Source organism: Artemia franciscana, chromosome 17 (assembly GCF_032884065.1).
Source record: "Artemia franciscana chromosome 17, ASM3288406v1, whole genome shotgun sequence".
Taxonomy (NCBI): Eukaryota; Metazoa; Arthropoda; class Branchiopoda; order Anostraca; family Artemiidae; genus Artemia; species Artemia franciscana.
In genome coordinates, this window is record NC_088879.1 from 29,143,181 (window position 1) to 29,156,706 (window position 13,526).

General features: G+C 36.0%; 1 protein-coding gene across 2 annotated transcripts in view; it reads right to left on the minus strand.

Annotated features, from left to right (window-relative positions):
• Nucleotides 1–13,526, minus strand: part of LOC136038119 (alpha-mannosidase 2-like) — a 165,071-nt gene that overhangs the window by 30,844 nt on the left and 120,701 nt on the right. The window lies entirely within an intron of this gene.

Below are 13,526 nucleotides of genomic sequence, written 5' to 3' on the forward strand. Positions count from 1 at the left end.
TCAAAATAACCTGACAAAAGGTAATCAGATTATAAATAAATTCTTCAAAGAAGTGTCCACTGGGAAATCACTCACATAATCCGATTATAAATGTCTCTCGGGAAGTCACATAGGTACTTTAGTAAAAAGGTTAATATTCAAAAATAAGATGTTCACACAAGGAACTCTCAATCAAGACTGTGATATTAAGTGATATTAATTCCTGGAAACTGGGAGATTCAAGATTTTTTCACTTTTATTTTTTTACTTTCAAAATTAAAAATATTAAATAAAAAGTACGCAGTATAACTTGTTTTCAGTAAAGAGCAAATGACGCAATAGGCTTTAGAATTTAAAACGGTTGGAGAAGTGGGGAAGTGGGTAAACTCCTACTTGAAGAAATTTTTGTTCATTTTAAGTCTTACTTAAATATTCAATTTAATTTTTAATTCCTTCAAGATTATTCTATTCATACATACCAGTATCTGTTATTTTTCGGTTTGGTATGATGATTCATTTAAAAATTTTTTTCGGGGTTCATTTATCCTATAATTGTAATTTCAGATCATTTCGAGTTTTAAATATTATAGGACTTTATTTCTGCTGATCTTAAGTTTGATAAATTGCTAATTGTGAAAATAAAAGAAGTGAAGACTGTCGATTTTCAGCTACGCTTATTCCTTGGCTGACAGGTTACATAGCAGTTGGCTATATCTTAAAAACACTATCAGGGGATATAAAGCAAACAAATCAATAGATACCACTTTTATTTACACATTGTTTAATCTGAGAGATAGCTGACAACAAAGCTTTGACAATATCTTCACAGTTCATCAAGGTATCTTTTGTACCAAGTATCTGGCAATCCCATATTTTTCACTCTACTAAGTTTCACCCCTTTCCACAAAGATCCATTTAACCTTTTCTAGTCCTATTTGGAATACATTCAGATTCTGATAAGCTTATCAGGCTAAGGTCAGCTAAGTAAGAAACTCTTGAGTAGATTCGGAGATGACCAAAGCCATGTTGCCACATGTAACGATGTTAGAGAACTAAAATGGTTCAAAATAGACAGCGAATAAGAAATAACTTGTTTTTCATCAGCTTTTAGAAAAATCTAAACGAGCAAGCAATAAATATATTCTATTACTTATCAATAGCCGAACCATAATAACGATTTACACTACTATGCGATACTTCTTCATAATTTTTATAAGCAGAATTTTGATTTAGAAATAAGGATTTTTCGTATATCCCGAAAGTAAAGGAGTATAAATCGAAATTTTGATCGAACGATTGGAAGATGGTTTTATTGGCAAAATTGTATCATTTATGATTTTAGAAAAGAAAAAAAAGACTTGACAATCTTTTAAATGTATACTCACATTAGAGATGTATGTAAATTTTTTTAGAGCAACTAGAGGATTTATGCTTTAATTTATGGCTAGATCTGTTCTGACTACAACGTTGTCTCTTTAACTACAAAAGTTGGGCATAAAAAAGTATCCGATTGCATTTTAAATTTAGTCTGCAATATAAAATTGGAAAAAGTCACAGCATTTTTTTTTTTTTGCTTTAAATCGGATTTTACAAGTAATCTGTAATCTGCAAATACTAACCTCAATTACAACCGAAGAAAAAAAAAGTAAATTACATTTCGAATAAGAACTAAAATATGTTATTCCAAGAGAGTTTTTTGTTCTACATTCAAAATTATAATCATAATTTTTTTTAGATAATCGGCTTTAAGAAATAAATTTTGTTTTTTCTTCTGTTTCAGACGCTTTTTTTAATTTAACCCACAAAGTCATATACAATAATACAACATATAAAAAACACAGGATCGTGTGTAGCTGTGGTGGCCTCAGGCGGCTGGTTGCTGCGATGAGCTGTTAGCAGTAGTAGTAGCAGATAAACTCGATTCACCAAAAAAGCTGAATTGAAAAGCTGGTAACATCAATACCCAAGCTGGTAACATCAATGCCCCCCCCCCCAATGTGTTGCCGATCCTTTGATATAGAAATTAGTTCCCACAGTTGGCTCTTCACGAGGAGGAAAATCCAACATAGTACATTTCGTTAATTAAAAAAAAAAAAAAAAAAAAAAAAAGTGGTCAAAAGAACACATTTGAACCAGACGTAAGAATTGCAGAAGATAAATAAGAATTAAATATCAATCAATCAATCTTAAGTCTTTTGTTTATCTATCGCTTCATCTTGAATATTCAGAAACTTAAAAGCGATTGAGCGAAGTCAGCGCAAAAATGTGCGATATCCTGACAACTCTAAAACGAGCTAAATCCTAATTTGATACAAAAAGTAGCTGGGCGAGTTGGGGTCTTTCTGGGTCTAAAAACAAGGTAAGTCCATGAGTACCTCATGTTTAAGCATAAAAAGATGTGACTGATAAGCTTACGGGGTGGGGCAACTAGCCCCACCCCCCGCCAACGCCTGTTAATCCACCAAGCACATCCAATCAAAGTTTAAGATAGCCATTTTGTTCAACATAGTTGGAAGGTGCGCAAATTGTATCTCTGGGGATTTCAACCCCCAACAGCCCTGGGGGCAAGGGCTCTAAGTTATTCAATTCGCCAATTGTTTACATATAGTATTTGTAATTGAGGCCCTACCTTGGAGGTGAAGGAAGATTTATTTTGTGAGGAAGAATTAGCAACAGTACTAAAAGGATTAAAAAATAATAAGACTCTAGGTGCTAATAGTGTGGTAAATGAGTTTTCTTATATATGGTGTCTCTGAAGTCAGATATAAGTTAATGAAGATTATGAATACGATTTTTGAAAAAGGTGAAATACCTAGCGATTTTAGGTAAACCCTAAATAAACCACTGTATAAGAAAGGTGATAAGAGTGAGTTTGGTAAATATCGAGGCGTTAGTCTGGTCTCTGTAGGTAGAAAATTACTTAGTAATATGATGCTTTTTAGACTGAGAAATGCTGTAGACGAAGTTATAAGAGAAGAACAGTTCATTTTAGAAAAGGTAGAAAATGTGTCGACCATATTTTCACTTGACTTACTTGACTTAAGTCCCGTCCGGCCTTTGTGGCTGTATTGGGGCTTTTTCTCTTCTGAACAAATGATGAATGTGGCGACGGTAGTTCGTTCTCTCTGACGCTAGACGAAGTAGCTGGGAGAGGTTATGGGCCGGGAAGTTGTCGGTCCATCTCTTACGAGGTCGGCCTCTAGGGCGCGTGCCGTGAACCCGTCCTTCGAATGTGATTTTTGGAAGCTGGATGGCCGACATTCGCTGGATATGGCCAAGCCAGCGGAGTTGCTGGCTTCTGACCCGGTTCATGATGGTGCGGGGACAATGGAATAGTTTTCGGAGTTCTTCATTTGAGACTCGGTCAATGTAGGTAATCCCTGCAATGCGTCTAAGGCATTTACTTTCAAATGCAGAGATTATTCGCTCATCATCAGCCTTTATTGACCAAATTTCGCTTGAGTATAAAGCAATTGGGATTATGAGAGAGTTGAAGAGTCGCACCTTCAGAGAAGTTGACAGAGTCTTGTTTTTCCGGATCGGCAAGAGATTCTTGAAGTTGGCGCCTGCCTGGCCAAGTCTTCGTTTGATCGATTTCGAGCAGTCGTTATCAGAAGTTAGGAGGCTCCCTGAGTAGACGAAGTAGTCACAATTTTCTACTGGCTCTCCTTTTATTGTTAGCTGCACGTTTCTTGAAGCAGGGTCTCTAGACACCCGCATAACCTTGGTTTTGGCTGTGTTAACAACCATCCCAAAGGCCTCGATTGCCGACACTAGTTCGTCGGTGTCGAAGTAGATGCTCTTGACTGTTGAATTCCTCGATGTCATCTGCATATACCAATTTGTCGATAAGCTTCCCTTCAATTTCTGCACCGTCAACAGTCTCGGCAAATGATAGCGCTGCGTTGAGGAATAGGTTAAAGAGGTGGGGTGACAAGAGGAAACCCAGAAGAACGCCCGCCGACGTCAGAAACTCCTTTGTCAATCCCTCGGGCCTTTGGACTTGGCTGACGAAATGTGAATACATGTCTCTTATCAGGATTACTATGTTTTCAGGGACTCCATAGTGTAGCAGGATGTGCCATAATCCATCTCGCCATATCAAGTCAAAAGCCTGCTTGAAATCAATGAAGAGTAGTAGCAGCTCTTTCGAAAACTCGATATACTTCTCCGTCATTTGCCGAGTGGAGAAAATATGGTCTATGGTAGAGCGATCTTTCCGAAAGCCTGCTTGGCATTCCTCTAAGATATTGTTTGTCAGAGATTTCTGACGGTCAAGGAGTATTTTTGTAAGAATCTTCGCCGGTTGGCTAGTTAAACTTATTGGTCTGTAGTTGTTACAGTCGCCCATTTCCCCCCTTTTTAAAAAGGGGGACGATGGTGGCTTTCGATGGAAGATTTGGGGAATTGGCCCGTTTCCCAGACACTTGTTATGACTTTGTGATAGATATCGACCAGTTCTTCTGGGCCTTCTTTTAATAGTTCTAACCGAATATCATCCGGGCCTGGGGCTTTATTAATTTTTAGAGATTTTATTGCTGAGAGTACTTCATCTCTTAGTGGAGGAGGGCTTGGGTATACTGGGTACTGCGGTAGTGGGAAAGATAGTAAGATGTTCGGGTCGGGCGTTATTGTGGGGTTCAGTTTTTCGCTGAAGTGATCCTTCCATCGTTCTCGTCTTCCCTCGGAGTATCTATCATATATGTATATATGTATATATATATATATATATATATATATATATATATATATATATATATATATATATATATATATATATATATATATATATATATATATATATATATATATATATATATATATATATATATATATATATATATATATATATATATATATATATATATATATATATATATATATATATATATATATATATATATATACTAGCTGTTGGGGTGGCGCTTCGAGCCACCCCAACACCTAGTTGGCGGGGCGCTTCGCACCCCCCAAGCCCCCCCGCGCGCGTAAGTCGTTACGCGCCATATTAGTTACGCGCCATTGTAGTTGTGTCCCTGTGTCCCACCTGTGAATATAGATAGATTTATATATGTGTTTCAAACTACGTAAAAATTGCGAATATACAACATTCTTGGCTTTCCCATTGTCTGTGCATATACAAAGCCTTATGTACTAATAATGACGTCATATGCAAACGCTCTTTTTACAAACAAAAAAACATGCATACACACAACTCGTTTTTATATAGATAGATAGATAGATAGATACAATACAAATTAACTGCGTAAAACTTGCGAATATACAACATTCTTCGCTGTCCAATTGTCGCTGCATATAAATAGATTGTCAGGTTTACCGACCCTCGAACATGCAACGTACAATTGTCCATGGGAAAAACAATCAGTATTAAAATCTATACCACATTTTTCAAATGATTGACCTTGAGCTTTGTTAATGATGATTGCAAATGCTAATCGAATTGGGAATTGCAATCTTTTAAATTGAAAAGCAGATCCGTTGGAATCATGGGAATGCGAGGAATAAGAACAGCCTCACCCTCAAAAGGCCCTGTCAAGATTGTGGCCTCTATTAGGTTTTCCATTGTTTTTTTTACGGCAAGTCACGTGCCATTGCAAAGCTTTGGTGGGTTGATATTTCTTAAAAGTATTATTGGTACGCCTATTTTTAGTTGTAGCACGTGTGGTGGAAACCCTGAAAGATCTATGGAATTTAAAAATTCAGATGGATAATTAACCGCTTCATTTGGTTCCAAAACTGTGTCGACTGACTTGTAAAGGACTGCCTGGTCTCGAATCTTGGTCAAAACAATATTGTTGATTTCGTGGACGTCTATATTTTTGGGTGCGAGAATCGCTCTTTCACTTAGCCATTTATTATTTTTATAATTTTTTAGAATATTCGGAAATACTTTTTCAATCAATTCATTTTTGGACGTCACTAAATTACAGAAATCAGCAGGCAGTTGTATACGTCCTGAAATTGAGTCTACTGGGAGCTTTCCGTTTCCAATTGCCAGCAATTGATCTGAAAATGTTTGACCAGAGTCATCGTTTTGCAATCGGACACGCATATTTGTAGTTAATTTTAATATTTTCACGTGTGCCCATAAATTAGAATTTTTCAGGCAAGCACTCATTTCGTCTGCAGGAGTTGATCTAGGTATAATAGGTAATGTTTGCCTGAAATCTCCCACAAGCAATATTAATGTGCTGCCAAAGGGTTTCGACTTCCCTCTCAAATCTTTCAAGCATTGATCCAGAGCCTCGAGCGATTTTTTGTGTGCCATTGTGCACTCATCCCAAATAATAAGTTTGCATTGCTGCAATACTTTACCCATCCCAGATGATTTGGAAATATTGCACGTGGGAGTTTCTGTAGAATGCAAATTCAGAGGCAATTTCAAAGCGGAATGAGCAGTTCTTCCACCAGGCAGCAATGTTGCGGCTATTCCGGACGACGCAATTGCCAACGCTATATCATTTTTTGATCGAATTGATGCCAGAATAAGTTTTATCACAAACGTTTTACCAGTACCTCCTGGCGCATCCAAAAAGAAAATTTCTCCAACGTTGTTATCGACACAATGCATTATCGTATCATAAATGTCTTTTTGTTCCGACGTTAACTTGGAAATGTTATTTTATACATACGACAATAGATCACTCGTACTGTAACTTTGTTCATGATCCAATTCTACACATGTCGAAACAGCAGCGATACGGTTAGGTGAAGGCATTCCCAAATCCTGAAGAGGTTTGTTTGCCATACGTACGCACAAATCTTCTATAATAACTAAAGTGTAGTTATAAATTTCTGATGTAAAATCAAAAGTCATATCTGACGTCTCTAACTGTTTTCGATGGAGTATATCTTCGAACATTTTTGACTTATATTTTTCCCATAACTCTGTAGGAGCTGATGGAGAGCAAGTTGTTAAAATGATGCCAAACAATGCACGAATTTGACTTGGGGTTGACGTTTCGCACGCGTCATTGATGCAGTTATCCCAGTGTTGGTCATTCTCCAATAAATTCAGAGCTTGGCATGCACTACGGTAAGTGTCATGTATAGTACCGTTTACAGTTCTCAAATACTCAAAGGATGTCGGACCGGGTACATTCACCAAAAGCAGGCGTAGAAAGAAGCATTCATGTTGATTGGGGTGAACGGTGTAGAGTCTTCCTATCGTGGTATCTTTGAAGATGGTAGGTTGGCCGTCGACTGACTTACCCTGTTTTCGACGTTCAAATACTTTATTTTTAGTATTCCACGTGTAATACGAAGGCACTTCAGTATACAGCAGTTTTTTTGCAAAAGAATCATTTTCGCAAAGCGAAAAAAAAGCTGTTAATGTTGTATCCGGTGGATTAAGGGCTCTTTGTTGCACGTTGGTTTCCGTGAAATAAACACGTTGACCATTCTGTAAATGTACCGCTAAGTGAACAACAGCTGGACTACGTTCATGTATCGGAAATGAAAGAATTCGCCAAACAGCTTCATTACTGCTTATGTATCTTCCAGCCTGATATTGTACGATTTCGTCGAAATCTTTGATTTCGGGCTGCAAGCCAAAAACTGCCATGTCACTGCCTTTGTTGACGTATTTACATATGTATTTGATTGCCTTTACGGAGTTACAGTATTCAACGTTTATGTGTGCATTAAATGTTTTTGATAATAATGGGGAATATGGAACAACCCACTGGTTATCTACTTCGATGGTGGTACCGTTACACTTCTTTATTATTGCTGTTTTACCGCCATCTTCAGTAGATCTTCTTCTATATTGTGGGTAACCATCATTGCCAGTAATTGTGTTTGATACTAAAAGTCGAGGATATTGCTTTGTGCACCTTCCTTTGGCCATGCATGGTGAATTTTCGTTCAGTGCACCGCAAGGTCCATGTATCATATTTTTTACAATAATATCATGTAACCCCTTATCGACATTTTTATCAGGTATTTCAGCGGAAATCACATCATCAATTTCGTTCGAAGTAATTTTTTTATGTAGCCAGATTAGTATATGTGCGTGTGGCAAACCTCGTTTTTGCCATTCCACTGAGAACATCCAGCATCGCACTGACCCAAACACTTCAAGTTTTACTATGTAGTTTATCAGTGATTTCAACTTTTGCCGGAAGACACGGGCCGTAATGTCATGCCTATGAACCGCCGATTGTCCTTGAAGTAAAAGCTGCAGTATCTCGTCCCAAGATTGATTACATGTAAATGTAATAAATAAATCTGGACGACCATAGAGACGAACATACGCAATAGCATCTTGAGCATATTCATGCATATGACGGGGACTGCCAGCATATGACGAAGGTAAAATTGTTAATCTTCCAACGTTTGTGGTATTACCGTCATTTATAACTGCATCTCGCAAATGAATGTATTGTTCAGAGCGGAGCTTGGTCTGATTCAGGCGGATATATAGCAAACGTTCTGATTCAATTTTAGCATACATATCAACGACAAATTGGTGAAACAATTCACGGCATTTTAAAATATAATTTTCTTCATCCTGCCGAATCATTAGTCTATAGGAATAATAATGCATTGCACTGCATTTCTTATTCATTTCTTTGTTAGTGACTATAGATTCATCAATTTAATATTAAAGTGATAGCCGTCGGCTCCATCCAAATAAATGATAGGATATTGTAGGGCATCGTAGCATCGATGAGTTTCAGCAATTCTTAACAACTGAGCGTTTCGCTTATGAAGAATAATATCTCGAGGTAAAAACTGATCACCGACCATAACGATTGCCACTTCGTCGATAGTTGGAGCATTGTATCTACGCACATGTTGGCCAGGAGGCGTTTTGTCAGCGGAAATAACAATTTTATGCGTATCAGTAGGCATCAAATCGATGGCTGTTTTGAACAGACGCACTAAATTATTATTTTCGTGGAAAAGATGTTGCAATTGGGAAACGATTGTCCTTTCAACGTTGGGAGAAATTTCGCAACGTGCATTCAATTCAGAATTTCTATCACTGATGAAGTACAATTGTAAAAATTTATGATTCTCGCCTGAGAATGGTAGAAGAGACCCTGCTCTATGATGAATTTGCCCTTTTACTTTGAAAGTAGACATAAATTGATCTGGATTTTCGATTTGGGCTCCAAACGACGTCATTTGGAAACATGAGTTGTATTTTCTGATTTTTGACAAAATACGCTTAGATTCTGTTTCTTTTCTTACTTTCTCTATCAGCAGCAAGCCTGATTTCTTGCTGTTCTTGTGATTCCTCGGCACGCCTTCTTTTTTCACTTTCTCTTTTAGCAGCAAGTCTGCTTTCGCGTTGCTCTGGTAGTTCCTCGGCACGCTTTCTGTTCTTTCTTTCTCTATCAGCCTCAAGCCTGTTTCCTTGCTGTTATTTTGATTGATTCCTCGGCACGCTTTCTGTTCTTTCTTTCTCTATCAGCCTCAAGCCTGTTTCCTTGCTGTTCTTTTGATTCCTCGGCACGCTTTCTTTTCTGACTTTCTCTATCAGCAGCAAGTTTTTTGGCATAGACTCTTTGAGCATCTTCATCGGCTTTTGCCATTGTAAGTTCATCAGTCATTTTAAACTTAAACATTAATAGATTTCTACGTGAACATATATGTCTTAAATATCTTGAATGACGTCACCATCATTGCAGAAATGAGAGAGAGAGAGAGAGAGAGAGATGGGTTTATTAATATAAATAACACAACAAAACAAGCAAATGGCCCGAAGCAAAGCTTGTTTGGGCTTACAACCCCAATACACATACATATAAAACAATACGAAAAAGAAGAAAAAATAAAAAGAAAAGAAAAGGAAAAGAAAAAAGAAAGAAAGAAGAAGAAGAAAAAATCAATTACCCTGCATTTCAATCGAAACGGATTTACACTTCAAAAGAGACAAAACAAAAAGAAACTAAAACCACTTAACCAGTATCGCCAAAATCAAAACCAACATCTTGGCTCCACTTGAGGTCCACTCAACTATCAAAACCATAAATATTAAGGCAAAATAGCTTTAATTCCCACCGAAATTCAAGAAAGCTATCCAAGTTTCTCAAAGTCGTAGGTAAACAATTCCATGCATGGGGTCCTAGATGCCGAATAGAGAATTGAGATCTACGAGTAATAGTAAGCGGACGACGAATTATATCGGACTGTCTCGTAGAATGTGTATGAATATCACTTCCTAATTCAAACATACTTTTAAAACATATTGGTAAACAATTTTGAAAATATTTATATATAAACAGGCTTCGATAAAAAATAATAAGTCCTGCTAAAGGCAAGATTTTGCAATCTATATACCTCTTTTGTACCGAGTCTTTAAAACCTACACCACATAACACTCGAAGCGCTTTATTCTGCAAAACTCGAACACGATCGAGATGAGAAGGAAATGTACTACCCCAAACATTGCAACAATATAGCAGATAAGGATGAATTAAGGAATAATACATTGTTCTTAAAATATCTCTTGGGAAAATATACTGCAACTTTCTTAAAATGCCAACATTCCTAGCGAGTTTAAGACTAATATAATCTATATGTTCTCTAAAGCTGAGACATTCATCAATTAAAACTCCTAGATATTTTGTACAATTCATTCTTAGAATACCCATATCAGCAATATTAAGTCTGTCTATCCAAGGGTAATAATTTGAGCTCCTACCATACAATAAAAAGCAAGATTTACTATAATTCAAATTTAACTTATTAAGCTTCATCGAATTGTGTACAAACTCCAGACAAGAACTAATACGACTCAACAGCTGAATTCCTGTTCGTGCAGCCACAGTTATATGAGTGTCATCCGCAAAGCTGGGGACAATTACTTTTTCCCCGTCACATCCAATGTCAAGATCATACGAAATCATATTAAAAGCTCTACATAAATCATTTATATAAATTAAAAATAACAGGGGACCAAGAACAGATCCTTGAGGTACTCCAAATTTAACACTACTGACTGAAGAAACATTATCTCCTAGTTGTACATATTGAGTTCTTTCTTTTAAAAACGAGGACAGTAATTCAAGAAATGGTCCTCTAAAACCGTAATTTTCTAATTTGGCAATGAGTATAAAATGGTCAACGCAGTCAAAAGCTTTTACAATATCAAGAAAAACAGAAGCGACTTTCATACCATTATCCAACGCATCATTCACAAAAGTTGTCAAAAATAAAACAGCATGCTCAGTAGATAAACCCTTCCGAAAACCAAATTGATTTGGATTAAAAAATGATTTACTCTCCAAAAATTCAATCATTCTTTTAACTATCAATTTCTCAAACAATCTAGATACTACTGGTAATAAAGAAATGGGCCTATAATTTCCTAGTACATTTTTATCTCCACCTTTATAGACAGGAATAACTTTTGCAATTTTAAAACAACTTGGAAACACCCCAGTCCTTAAACATTCATTAAATAAATACACTAAATGACCGGAAATAACAGGGTAAATATACTTTAAAGTTTTAACTGTTACAAAATCAGAGCCTGAAGCTCCAATTTTTAAATTTTTCAATGTTTCAGAAAGCTCAGAAGCGTTGATTGGCTTCAAATACGCCGAAACATCACTTGCATTCGATAAATATTTCTTAAAACTACCTTCATGCTCAGAAATAACTATACTTTGGACCAAATCCTTTCCCACATTAGCAAAATGACGGCACATTCTATCAGCAGTTGTACTATCATTATGTATACCGTCAGGAAATATACCATCATTATTAGGACTTACGACGGATTTTATAATTTGCCATGTTTTTCTAGGGTTACCTTCACAAGATTTAAATTTATTACGATAGTAATCAGCTTTGGCTTTACGAAGTAGTGCATTTAACTGGTTACTATAAATCTTGTATTCTGTTTTATCACTTACACTATTACTAGCCGCACACATTTTGAACAAATATCTTCTTCTAATAATAGCCTTTAAAAGAGCTTGGGTGATCCAGGGTTTCTTTGGAGTTTCTCTACGACAAGTTGCATTTTTACAAATACTACAATCAATCAATAAACTATTTATAATTGAATACCAGTTTTGAAACTTAGCATTAATATCTAGTTCATTACTATTTAAAAACTCAAAATTACATTTCTCTAACTTTACTTTATAAAGAATGAGCACATTATTATCAATGATCACTTTTTTATATCTATTTTGTGAATTTGAGTTAAGCCTAGTACCTTTACTAAAAAAATTTTGAACACTCAAAAATATCCCAAAATGGTCAGATACTTCATTTATTATCACACTTGCATTATAGTAACTGACATTAGCAAAAATATTATCAATCAACGATGCTGAATTCATAGTAACCCTAGTTGGGACTGTAATCGTAGGCTTCAACCCATAACTCAGCATAATATTTAAAAACTGGCTAACTTCTGTATTAATGACGACAACTAACTTCATGACGTCAGTCAACACAGAAACATGACGTCACCTGACAGACAGACAGACACACAGACAGACAACTTATTTTTATATATATACTAGCTGTTGGGGTGGCGCGACCACCCCAACACCTAGTTGGTGGGGCGCTTCGCGCCCCACCAACGTTTGCTATATTGCTGAACATGTGACATGGCAGTTTTTGGCTTGCAGCCCGAAATCAAATATTTCGACGAAATCGGACAATATCAGGCTGGAAGATACATAAGCAGTAATGAAGCTGTTTGGCGAATTCTTTCATTTCCGATATATATATATATATATATATATATATATATATATATATATATATATATATATATATATATATATATATATATATATATATATATATATATATATATATATATATATATATATATATATATTCACTCTTAGGTTAGTAATTGTAATGTGCCTGAGTTATCAAACACTTTTTGTCCTCAGTTTTATAGATTACGAGCAAGCCCTCGAACTCTCCTGGACTTAGAATATGCTGATGATTTAAGCATCCTAAATGAAAGTATGAGCAAAATGAATGATCTTTTAGAGGTTTTGCGAGCTCAAGGTGCTAGAACAGGTTTGAAAATAAATATTAAGAAGACTAAGTCACTAAGACCAGGATTAAGTGAAGATGAAAAGGTGACGTTGGATAACGAAAAGATTGATCAGGTGGACAGCCTCGCTTGCCTTGGTAGTTTTATTAGTAAAGACAGTGGGAAAAAGTGAAGATATTAAAAGTAGAATAGCCAAGGCTCAGGGTGTTTTTCACAGTTACAAAAAGTTTCGAAGAACAGGAAGATAAGTCTGCAAAACAACTCGCGATATTAAATGGCCTTTACTTTCCTTTGAAAAAACACTTTTTCGAAGTTTTTTTTTAATTAATAGTGAGAAAAGTAGATACAGTGAAAATTAAAAATAAAGCAGAATTGCCCAGGCTCATCAAGATATTGTTCCGTTGAAAAAACCTGAGGAACAGCAAGATAAGTATTAGAAATAGAACTAGGATACCAAAGATCACGAAAATAAAATTTATTCGATTCAGTATTGAATTGGTGCATCAAAAGCCATTGAAAGTATGCTAGATGTTTTCCAGAACCA